Below are 11,909 nucleotides of genomic sequence, written 5' to 3' on the forward strand. Positions count from 1 at the left end.
ATTAAAAGAGCTCCAGTTAGTGGGCAACACTGTTGCATAGTGGGTAAAGCTACTGCCTGCAGTATCAGCATCCTATATGGGTGCCGGTTGGGATCCTGGCTGCTGCACTTCCTATCCAGCTCTCTGCTGTGGCCTGGGAAAACAGTAGAAGATGGCCCAAATCCCTCATCTCCTGCACCCACCTATGAGACCTGAACAAAGCTCCTGGCTTCTGGTTGTGGATCCAAACAGCTCCAGCCATCCATCTCTGCTTCTACCACTCTGTAACTCTGCCTTTCAAATAAATAAATAATTATTTCAAAAAACAGCTTCATCCCAGAAGAAGCTCCTGGCTTCAGACTGGCACAGCTCTAGCTGTTGCTGCCAACTGGGGAGTGAACCATCGGACGGAAGACGTCTCTCTCTCTTTCTCTCTCTCTCTCTCTCCTCTCTCTGTGTAACTCTTTCAAATGAATAAATAAATCTTTAAAAAAGTAGCTCCAGTTATTGACAACACAGTAGACTTGCATTAATTTTAGTTCCCTTCTTATTTTGCAAAGGGATCAGTGGCAGGTCAAAACAGTTGAGAGCCTTGCTAACAGAAGAAGAAATAGCTGAAGACAGAAAATGAAGAGCAGCCAAATACATCATCAAAGAAAGAGAAGTGGACCCCATCCAACACAAACCTTTAAAAGTGGATGCTCACAATTAATGAGTTGTGGGGAGTAACTCGGACTAGACTAAGTTACTGGAATTAAGACTTATTCTATGCATCTGCTCTCCCACAATATGGCGCTGAGAAGGGAGAAACAGCTTCTACACAGCTGCCTCCAGTTCAACCAACAAACTGTAGGACCTGCTCCTGATTGGAGGAGAGCAGCGTACTCGGCGTGTGGGTAGCAGAGTTGGGATTGGTGGAAGAGGACTATAAAGGAGGAGAGAGACAACATGCATGAGGAACATCTATCTGAAGGAACACCTGTGCAGCCCCCAGGAGAGCCGGCCGGTGGTGTGCCGCTCCCCAGCGGAAGTGGGGAATGTGGCTAGGGGGAACCGCCCTTCCACGGAGGTGGAAGGGTCGGTAGCCAACCCGGGAAGAACCAGCAGCAAACGAAAGAACAGCGCAGGGTCCTGTGTCGTTCCTCCATGAAGAGGGGGAGCGACAACTAGTGAAACAGCTGCCCACTGAAATCTTATCTAGGGAGGGAAGATGTCCTAAGTTCTGCTTCTGTAAACTCCAGTCATAAATCTATCCTAATAAATCTGTCCCTGGCATCTCTTTTACAAACATACTGGACCCACTGACCATTGGAAATGAGGGCCTAAGTCATGTAGGCTGCCATTTAAACCCACCAATGCTGTAACAGCTAAGAAACTTGAATTTGATGCTCAGTTCTCAGGAAATCATTCCAGCTGAGCCTAGGGCCATTAATAGAAACTCCTTGGATCCTCCACTGTCTCTGTGCCTGTTTGAAAGAAGAGAGTTTTCCCACCCCAGGTTTCTGGAACAGCTTCAAATTCCACATTGGAAAAATTTGATAATTAATACTTGAGAGGGATCAATGCACGCTTCACACTGCTCCCCACCAGGAAGATGAGGTGCAGGATGAGAGCAGTGGGGCAGATCCTAGTCAGATCCTCCTGCCCACCCCTCTGCTGCCCCAGGCTCCCTGCTGAAGGCCACCCAGCCCCTCCCTGCAGGAACCAGCCCAGGAAACATCAAGAGGCCTGGCCAGACTGCATTCTGAGACCACCCACAGTGGGAACCCAGCTTATTTAACTGTGGAGAGCTGGAGTCTTTCTGCCTTCCTTCCCTGTGTGTGCATGTTCCCAGAATGCTGCCCCCTCTCTCCTGTAACCACTAAATAAAGTGCATTAGGGACAGTTTGGGTGAGGTTCTGCAGGAGAGATTCCAGGCACTGGGAGCCTAGGAAGTGGAGGTGGGAGACAGAACAGCCCGGGTCCCAGCCCTGACCTCGGGGGAAGCTGCCATGATCGATGGCACCCTGGCAACCACCCTTCTCCCACACATGTCCTGCCCCTTCCTGCATGCCAAACCTTCAGCAGAAAGTCCCTGGAGCAGGTACCCTTTCTTCTGGACACGTGGGGAGCGATTCGGGGAGTGGCAGGAAGAGACTCCCTGGTAAGTGGGACACACAGGTGGAGGATGAAGAGGGAAGAAGCAGCAGGAGGCAGGCTCGGGGTGAGCACTTGGAAACTCCCTGGGATCGCACGTGCAGAGCAGGAGATGCAGTAAATGCCAGAGAAGGAGCACCACAGCCCCCAGGGCTGACCCTGATCAGGGAATGAACTCCCTCTGGTCCAAATCAGGCCCCAGGGAATGGCAGCAGCACGCGCATGTGTACAGGCATTCAGAAGGCATAATACATCCGAGCTCCTGGGAACTCTGGGAAATGGAGTACAGGCCGCAGCATCCCTAGAGACACCAGCTGACCCTCCCAAAGGCTGTAGTCAGGGGTGGGTGCCCACAACCAGAGGGCCTTTGCTTTTATTCAGTCCCTCCTTCCTTTCCTTCCCCCCATCAAAATCTCAGGGATCAGTTGCTTTCTTCCTTTCCTGAATCAAATCTGAAAGAGTGACACTCACTGCTGCTAACTGACCCCAAATCCTGGCTCCCTCATAACCTCTGTCTCTTCCAGAAAAATCTTATTTACTACTTTGGCCCTAGAAATCATAAATGACTATGATAGAATGTAACTTTTAACAGAGGTGTAGAAGGCATGGTTTAATAACCAGTTTTGAGAATACAATTTTCATTTGTGTTTTATTGATGTTTATAGTTCTTTTAAGATTTATTGATTTATGTGGAAGTCAGAGTTACAGAGAAGGAGAGGCAGAGACAGAGAGAGAGAGAGAGAGAGAGAGGTTTACCATCTGCTGGTTCATTCCCCAATTGACAGCAGCACCACAGCGCCGACCCCTTATAGTTCTTTTCAAATCATTTTACACTGTCTTTTTATTCATCTAGTACAGAGACAGAAGAATGGACACAGAGCTAACATAGCTGCGTATTCAAAGAGACAGGTTAAGGGGTTAAATGCCTTATATCATATCACTTATACCTTAGATTAATTCTGGGGACAGTATTATCTGGAGTTTACAAAGTAGAAACTGAATGGAAAGAGCTTAGAAAAGCATGGTGTTTTTTTAATATCATAAAAAGTCTAAGTTAAAGGCCAATGAAGGGGCCAGCACTGTGGCATAGCAGGTAAAGCATTGACATTCCATATGGGTGGAGGTTGAGCCCGGCTAGTCTGCTTTCAATCCAACTCTCTGCTATGGCCAGGGACAGCGGTGGAAGATGGCCCAAGTCCTTGGGCAGCTGCATCTGTGTGGGAGACCCAGAAGAAGCTCCTGGCTGCTGGCATCGGATTAGTACGGCTCCAGTCATTGTGACCAATTGGTGGGTGAACCAAAAGATGGAAGATCTCTCTCTCTCTCTCTCTCCTTCTCCTCTGTGTAACTCTGACTTTCAAATAAATAAATAAATCTTTTTTAGAGAGCCAATCAATATATAACACTAGCTTAAAAATCTTTCTTTTGTCTTGGGTCTCAGTTTTTAAAATCTGATTTCTCAAAGGGAAAAAATGTGAGTGAGATGAAGAGTACCTACAAAAATAATTTACTGTAATTATTTACTGTAATAATTTACTGTAATGATGTACTGTAATTTACGGTAATAATTTACTGTAAAGAACCACATAGGATTATAACTTGTCTAGAAAACAAAGGAGATTCAAAGTTGCTATTATTTCATGGTTATTTTTTCTTATTTTTAATATCAAGATAGTATATAAATATTATGCACTCCTAGGTATTTGTGTGTTGTTTGATATGTTTTATTTTTTAATCAGAAATTCAAAGAGATAACTGGGTAACATGGAATTCTGTTTCTGATTACTTCTCTCAATTAGAGATCATGGGATTAGAGTTGGTGCTAGATTAAGAATGCTTCAATCTTTATCCACTGACTTCACACCAGCATTTACTATGTTAAACAATATTCTTTGGGTAGATGGTTCTTTCTTGCCAGACTGTAAACTTCATGGGGTCTAGAAACATATTTGCTTTGACACTAAAACTCAGCATCTTGACAGTCAGTCTTTTAGTTGAATAAATACATGATATACAAAATAAATATTTCTGCCCCTCAAGAACTGCCTAAGAGAGAAGAAAATAGAAATCAATTTGATGACTCTCAGTATTAGGTGAATACATAATATGTCATTCTGACATAAGCCTTGTCATAAAAAGGGCATATGAATAATCACACAGAGTTGAAGTGTATGAACACCTAGGGCCAAGTGGATTAAAAGTTCAGCCTAGCTATGTAAGGCATTCCATGTCAATAGGAGAGGAAGGAGGAAGAGGGGAGGGAGTGTAGGTGGGAAGGTGGTTACGGTGGGAAGAATCACCATGCTCATTACTTAGCAGCAAAGAGGGAATCTGTGATCATTTGTTGCTTAAGAAAGGGTGATAGGCATTATTTAATTATAATGCAGGCATCAGTGTTTTCCTGTCTCTGAAATAGGAAGTCTATAACTCAGAATTCCTTGCTGTTTCATCAAAAACAATTCAAAACAAAAACCTAATTAAGCATAAGTAGAAGTTGGCATTAGAAGTCTATTCTAATCTCTAGGAGGTTCAGGGGTTGGAAAATTCATCTAAAATCTTGCTGAAAAATGTCCCACACATTTTCCATGAACACTACCCTTAAGCATAAGCTTTTTTTTAAAAAAAAAGATTTATTTATTTGAAAGTCAGAATTACAGAGAGAGGAGAGGCAGAGAGAGAGAGAGAGAGAGAGAGAGAATCGTCCATCTGCTGGTTTACTCCCCAATTGGATGCAATGGCCAGAGCAGAGCTGATCCAAAGCCAGGAGCTAGGAGCTTCTTCCAGGTGTCCCATGTGGGTTCAGGGGTCCAAGGACATGGGCCATCTTCTACTGCTTTCTCAGGCCACAGCACAGCTGGATCAGAAATGGAGCAGTCAGGACTCGAACCGGTGACCATATGGGATGCTGGCACTGCAGGAGGCAGCCTTACCTGCTACACCACAGCACCAGCCCCCATAAGCCCTATCTTCTGCAGAACCAGCACCCCAGACACCAGCCACCACATGGCATCCCATGGCACACTCACCCCTGGCAATGTGCTGCAGCTCCTGCTCCTCTCCACTTTCACTGGAAGAATCTGCAACTCCTTGTTTTCATGCAAGAATTCTGATTCAGATGATGCCCCTGACACAATTGGCTGGCAAGTGCCATGGCATGTGTCCACGGCCTAGCTAAATGCAAAGCTGGAACATTTTAAACTTTTCACTGCCATGGTGAGACACGGACTCCATCTAATGAAGTAGGGGATTTTTCAGGGAGTCTAGAGAATCAAATATAACAAAATGACAAATCTTAACCAAAGAGTGCCGTGGTACAGATGAAGAGAACCCAAAATGTATTTTTCTATCTTTTCTTTTCTGAGTTAAGTGCCTAAAAACAAAGCCAATGAGGGTTAAACAGACCCATTCTGAAAATTCCTTAACATCTTCATTTTCATCCAAATTAATATATTACTTGAAGGAAATAAATTTTACATAAATGAAAATGCAGTACCACAGACAAGTGTACAGAACATAGGCCCTCAGTTAGCTTCAAACCATCTGGGTCCATTAATGTGTTCTTCCAGAACCAAAGCTGCAGTACAATAGAACCACAGCCTCTGACATTCCTCCTCCACCTCGATGGATCTTGGGTTTTCCTCCCACCTCCCCTCTCCTGTGAATACATCAGTAGCAGGACAAATGGAATCCAAAGATACGATGATGTTATTTAACATGGAATAAACATAGTGTTTTAGTCAGTACAATCCTCAATACTACAATAATAATTCCGAGTTCACTGATTATGAAAGTAAGTATATGAAATCTATTCCTAAGCAATCATACCATCGAGAGCTGAATGTAGACTTTCAGAGGGAAAGAAACAGAGAATTGTGTAGAGATGTGTATCTCTATAATAGAGATTTACCACTGTACTTTATAGACAGTACACCATGTTCGTATTTTCTTGTTTTTTTTTTTTTTTTTGCAGTCTGGAATAGTTTATTACATGCAGCTTGTCACTTTGGAAATTTTATGATTAGACACTTATATACAACAAATTTTGAATCCTTACAGACAATATAGAGCACCCTAGGCCCTCCCAAGGGCAGAAAACAGACCAAGAGCTCATAGACTGGCTGCAACTGCAAGAAGCAGATGAAGATATCGTCAGAAAGATACATATTCCTGCAGTGTGGCTGCTGAGCAGTTCTGCCCTTATGGATCTCATCTCTGTTTCAGATCATTAAAGAAAGTTACATGCTTTCTGACATTTCTAAAGATTTCACTAATGAGAATCTAAGATATGTTCACTATGCTAAGAGCTTCAGAACAGCCCAAAGACTTGGGCCATCTATTGCTTTCCCAGGCCATAGCAGAGAGCTGGATCAGAAGAGGAGCAGCCGGGATTAGAACCGGAGCCCATATGGGATGCTGGCACTTCAGGCCAGTTTTTTAACCCGCCGTGCCACAGCACTGGCCACAACGTAGTATTTCTAATAGAAGAGATGGTTAAGTCATTAACTCCTCTAAAATACAAGTTAAGTATTAGTTTTGAAACTCTGATTCATTCATGAGAAAAACAAAAGGTTAATTTTCTCTCTTTGCTTCTGGGTATGTAAATTTTCTTCTAAGAAATTAATCATGACTTTTACATCTCAGACCCTATTATGAGTAAGTAGAGAATATTGTGGGGTCATACGCTCATTCTATCAAAGGAACATTTCTCCAATTAAAGAAAACATTATGGGCATCCCATATGGGCACTGGTTTGAGGCCTTGCTGCACCACTTCTGATCTAGCTCCTGGCTATGGCCTGGGAAAGCAGTAGAAGATGGCCCAAGTGCTTGGGCCCATGCACATGCATGGGAGAACTTGAAGCTCTTATCTCCTGGCTTCCGATCAGCGCAGCTCCAGCCATTGCAACCAGCTGGGGAGTAAACCATCAGATGGAAGACCTTTCTCTCTCTCTCTCTCTCTCTCTGTGTGCGTGTGTGAGTGTGCGTGTGTGTGTGGGTGTTTGTACCTCTTTCAAATAAATAAACAAATCTTTAAAAAAAAAAGCCAGGGGTCAGGGAAATTTCATCCAGGTCTCTCACTTGGGTGCAAGACTCAAGGATTTCTACCATATTCTACTGCTCTCCCAGTATGTTTTCAGAGACCTGCATCAGAAGTAGAACATGCAATGGTGCCCATAGAGGATGCTAGTGCTGCAGGTGTTGGTATAACCCATTTTGCCACAGTGCTGGCCCCGTAACAATTTTTAATTCCTAGGAATTAACAGGGAAGAAAGAAGTATGGCAGGATACCATTTTTCAAAAAAATTATTTTATTTATTTGAAAAAGTTATATGGAGAGGTAGAGAGTGAGCTGATCGGAAGCCAGGAGCCAGGAGCTTTTTCTGGGTCTCCCACATGATCAAAAGGGCCCAAGGACTTGGACCATCCTCTACTGTTTTCCCACGTGCATTTGCAGGAGGCTGGACTGGAAGTGGAGCAGCTGGGACTCTACCAGCACTCATATGGGATGCCTGTATTTCAGGCCAGGGCTATAACCTGATGTGCCACAGTGCTGGCTACAACAGGTGACCTTTTACTCTCAATAATCTCTTCTTGGTATTGGCAGCAGTTTGTAATTTTTTGTTTCTTTGTCTTCTTCTTAATCTATATTTTTAAAAAATTACAAAAAGTTCCAGCACCCTGAGAACCTCCATCACAAGGGCATACAATCAGATGTTTGTCCAGAAAAGGGTGGTGTAGATGCAAGGTGGAAAATGCAAGGTGAGTTGATTCATCTTTCTCAGGCTGTGGTTTCCATGGGCAACTTTTACAACCAACTGCCTTATTTGTTCCTCTTTCACAGAGTGGAAAACACGTTAAGTCATCCTATTTAGCCAAAAGCCAGTGGCAGCACTTCAATATGTCATCAATCCAGGGCCAGCATTGTGGCACAAAGGAGTAAGTTGCCAACTGCAACAGCAGCATGCCTTATGGCACTGTTTGAGACTCACCTCCTTCACTTCTTGTCCAGCTCTTTGCTTGGGAAAGCAGCAAAGATTGCCCAAGAGTTTGGGTTCCTGCACCCCCATGGGGGACTGGGGCAGACTTCCAGGGTCCTGGCTTCAGCCTGGCTCACCCCAGCTATTGTGGCCATCTTTAAGTGAGCCAGCAGATGAAAGATAGATCTCTCTCTCTTCCTTTTACCTAAACATACATTACATACATAAATGAAAATGCATCAATGTAGCAACTTTTTGAGGAAAAGTCTTCTGATTATTGCAGGTATTGTCTCAATGCATAAAAATATTCAGACACAAAAATTATAAACTGGTTTATATTTATATTTCTCAACCACATACTTTTCAGAAAAAATTGTCTGCCACTCAGCATCAGGTATCAGTCTGAAAGCATTCATTAAAAAATCAAGTAATTTAACTAAACACAAAAACCTCTAGTATAGGCTGCAATAAACCAGTGGCTTCCATGGGTATACACAGATTGATTTTTGTTAATTTACGGGGATCACTGCACTTCCCTGGCATGGAGCTGTCTGAAGAGTTTAAACACGGATGGGTGTGGCATTATTTCTGATATTTTCTTATTATCCAGAGTGCATTTATTAAATATCTATCATGAACTCCACACTCTATAAATCTATTTCAAATATGTTGATATTTAATGGTACTTACACACTTACAAACTGAGCTAATCCTCCTAACTTCTCTCTGGAATAGCTATGCCTTTGACATTGCCTTTTTTCACACATATGGAAATGCATAATATGCTTCTGTATGGTACTTCAGAATTTATAAAAGGCTTTTCAGGTAAGATTTACATAACATCATGTGAAAGTGGCCAAAGGACACAGTCTTCTCATTACAGAGGGGAGAGGTATGAAGTGACTCTCCGAACAGTTACTCAGATTCTGTCAATCAGGTTCAGAACCTTATTAGGTATCAGATACACATCTAGATTTTTTTTCCCTACTGTCTCTTTGTCAGAATTCCCAGTTTATGGGTGAACTTCAGTCTGAATGAATGCTAATATTCAAGGTTCTAAGTGAAAATATTACTAGGTTTGTATTGGTGAGTAAAGCATGTGTCTAAATGTTACTTGTATTTAATAATAAGTATTGAATCATATGAAACTGAATATAAGATTATGCAAATTTTTAAGATGAAGAGCATATATTTAAAACCACATTCTTACATTTTGCAAACGTGTTGAAACAGCTTACTGGAGCATGTGTTTGGCATAGTGGTAAAGCCTTCCACATCCCAGTCAGAATGCCCAGGGCTCAAGCCCTAGCCCTGCTTCTGCTTCTGGCTTCCTGCTAACAGAACCCTGGGAGGCAGCAGCTGATGGCTCAAGTACTTGAGTCCCTGCCACCTGTGTGGGAGACCCACACTGAGTTCCTGCCTTCAGCCTGACCCAGCTCTGGTTGGTGCAGACATTTGAGGAATGAGCAATAAATGGAAGGGCTCTCTCTGCCTTGCAAATAAACAAAAATAAATATACAGACATTTACTTAAGGTGTCTTGCTTACTTTTAAATGATTTCCCTTTTCACAGTAAAATGCCTAACTGTCCTCTTTAGTAACAATGCATGTTTTGCTCTCCATGCCCACTCCTCAGCTCCAAGTACTGGCAGCTCACCCTAGCATGCTGACTGGTTCCAATGTTCAAGTACTCATCTCCCATTCTCTTTTGGTGGGTCTACCGGAAAGAAAGGAGAGTATCTACAGTAGTTAATATCTTACTGTGGCTCTTGCTGTCCACCTGCAGGCCTGAAGGATGACCAGCTGAATACACACTGTGAAGTTCTGGATGTAGTTTCCAAACTTCAGTCACTTTGCAGCGGAGGGACTCTGTCCTCGCCAATCACAAGAAAGCCTGCAGGAGTAGGGAGAAGCTGTGTTTGAAGAATTCACAAATACAGTGCATTGAAGCCAACCACTACCACCCCCACCATACCCCTACTTCAGGGTTCTGGCAAATCCCAAACCAGGAGTTTGGGACCAGCAGTGGTTCAGGAGGTGACCTCAACTCCTTACTCTGAACAGCTCCAAAGTGCCTGGTGCACCCAGCGGGAGCTCAGCGCCTTGACCTCCCGCCCTCCTGCCCTTGCCACCAGGACGCCCGGCTCCCAGAGCCTCCAGGAGGCCTGCAGCAGACCCGCAGGTCCAGGTGCACTGGGTAGTGCATCCAGAACTAACCCAAAATACAGGCCCAGCTTACGTGTCACCTCCCCACAAAGTCTCTGTATCCTACTCCCTCCCAGAAGTCTGCGGGCCAGCACTCGGCACTGGGATTCGCGGCATTTGTGGTTCACCTGCTCTCCCACGATGGAAGATGCCCCCGTGGGAACCCCGCTCCACCTGTGGGCAGGGCTGGGGAAGGAGGGCTGAGTCAGCCTCCACCCTAGGACTGAAGCCTGGGAAAGTCCAGGGCCCCAGTGCCCTTGCCGGGCATGGGGTCTCACTAAGTGTGCTCTGAGCCAGGGCCTCAGCCATCAGCAGCTCTCTTGCTTCCAGAATCTGCTGCAGGGCAGCTCAGGCTCCGCTACCTGGGAACCTCGGGCCAATCCTTCCTGCTTTGGGGCAGGGCCAGTGCTGCCAGACCCGCCCCATGCCAGGCTGGCTATAGAGGCGGTGGTCATTGGTGGGCAGCTGGTAGTTATGGTGTGTGCCGGTGACGTGGTTCATCACAGCTTCTTGGCTGTTTTGTACCTTGGGGCTAGAATGCAGGAGGTGGCCCCAGAGTCAGGAGGGTCAGGAGAAGAAGAGACAGACCTGGTGAGTGCGACTGCCCACCTCTCCCACCAGCCTTGCTGGCTGAGGCTTGCAGCACGTGCTGCACTTGGGGAAGTAATGAAGGCTGAGTCTCATCAGGAAAACCAAGTGCGCGGTGCTGATTTACTCACTGACACAGCATCTGTGTGGTCTGCATGGGCAGACAGGGAAGGGTTTGGTAGGAGGGTGCTGTTGGCACACTGGGCCCTCATGCAGCTGCCTGCTGTAGGCATCCAGGGCACCAGAGTCCTGCAGGGTCCCTAGAGATCCTGGCCATGCTGTGCCTTCCATCATCCACCCTCCTGCACTGATGCTGTGGGAAGTGCTTCTGCGGTTGATATCTAATTGGAGTCCATGGTCATTTTCTCATGATGGGCTGATCTCACACAGTGACAATCATAAGACAAATCACTTTTCTGCAGCATCTTCCTACCAGGAGCATTGCAGGTGGACAGGGGGACACAGGTGACCGATGGCACCTCCTGTGCGTGGTCTCTGGCCCATCCAGGACCGAAGGTGGAAAGGAAAGGAGAGGAGCTGGCTCAAGGCAGTCCCGCTGGGGGTTCCATCAGGTGCAAAATATCTCCCGATTGCGGTTAACCTTGCAGGGAAATTGTCTCCTTTTGTGGGCCAGAGACTGCATCTGATAATGCATTTGGTAAAAATGCATTCAGGCTCAGTAGTGTATTCAGGGATGACCACTTAGTGAATTGTCTTTTTTTTTTTAAGGTTAAGAGTATTGAAGACTGGGTTGAGCTACCTATGGCAAAACTCCACCATTCCTGGGAAGGCCACAATTGGCAAGAAAAGCAGGTAGCAAGCTTTCATCAAGTAAGTTGAGATTCCTGTGTTTGCAATCTGAAGAGCTCACTGCTGAGCTGGGAGGGGAAGTGCTCTGAGCACAACTCATTAGAGAACTGCTCTTGCAGACCTTCCCTGAAGGAAGCACTGTTGTGGTCAGAAGCATTCCAGGAGCTGCTGGCCAGCAATTGTGAATTAGGCTTGAATTGAATCCACTGCAAGTA

At 45.1% G+C, this 11,909-nt stretch overlaps 1 long non-coding RNA gene across 2 annotated transcripts; it reads right to left on the minus strand.

Moving 5' to 3' along the window:
- Nucleotides 1-4,757: 4,757 nt before the first annotated feature.
- On the minus strand, nt 4,758-10,649 carry LOC149120904 (uncharacterized). Of its 2 annotated transcripts, XR_016225467.1 has the most exons (5): nt 10,331-10,649; nt 9,853-9,985; nt 8,105-8,297; nt 5,142-5,375; nt 4,758-4,969 (listed from the first exon to the last, which is right to left on the minus strand). It is a non-coding gene; the product is annotated as an uncharacterized LOC149120904 (long non-coding RNA). The 2 variants fall into 2 exon arrangements; XR_016225466.1 differs by lacking the exon at nt 8,105-8,297 and having other exon boundaries at nt 10,331-10,647.
- Between the last annotated feature and the right edge of the window lie 1,260 nt (nt 10,650-11,909).

The sequence above is a fragment of the Oryctolagus cuniculus genome, chromosome 18, assembly GCF_051225735.1.
Source record: "Oryctolagus cuniculus isolate XC-2025 breed Fujian yellow rabbit chromosome 18, ASM5122573v1, whole genome shotgun sequence".
Classification (NCBI taxonomy): Eukaryota; Metazoa; Chordata; class Mammalia; order Lagomorpha; family Leporidae; genus Oryctolagus; species Oryctolagus cuniculus.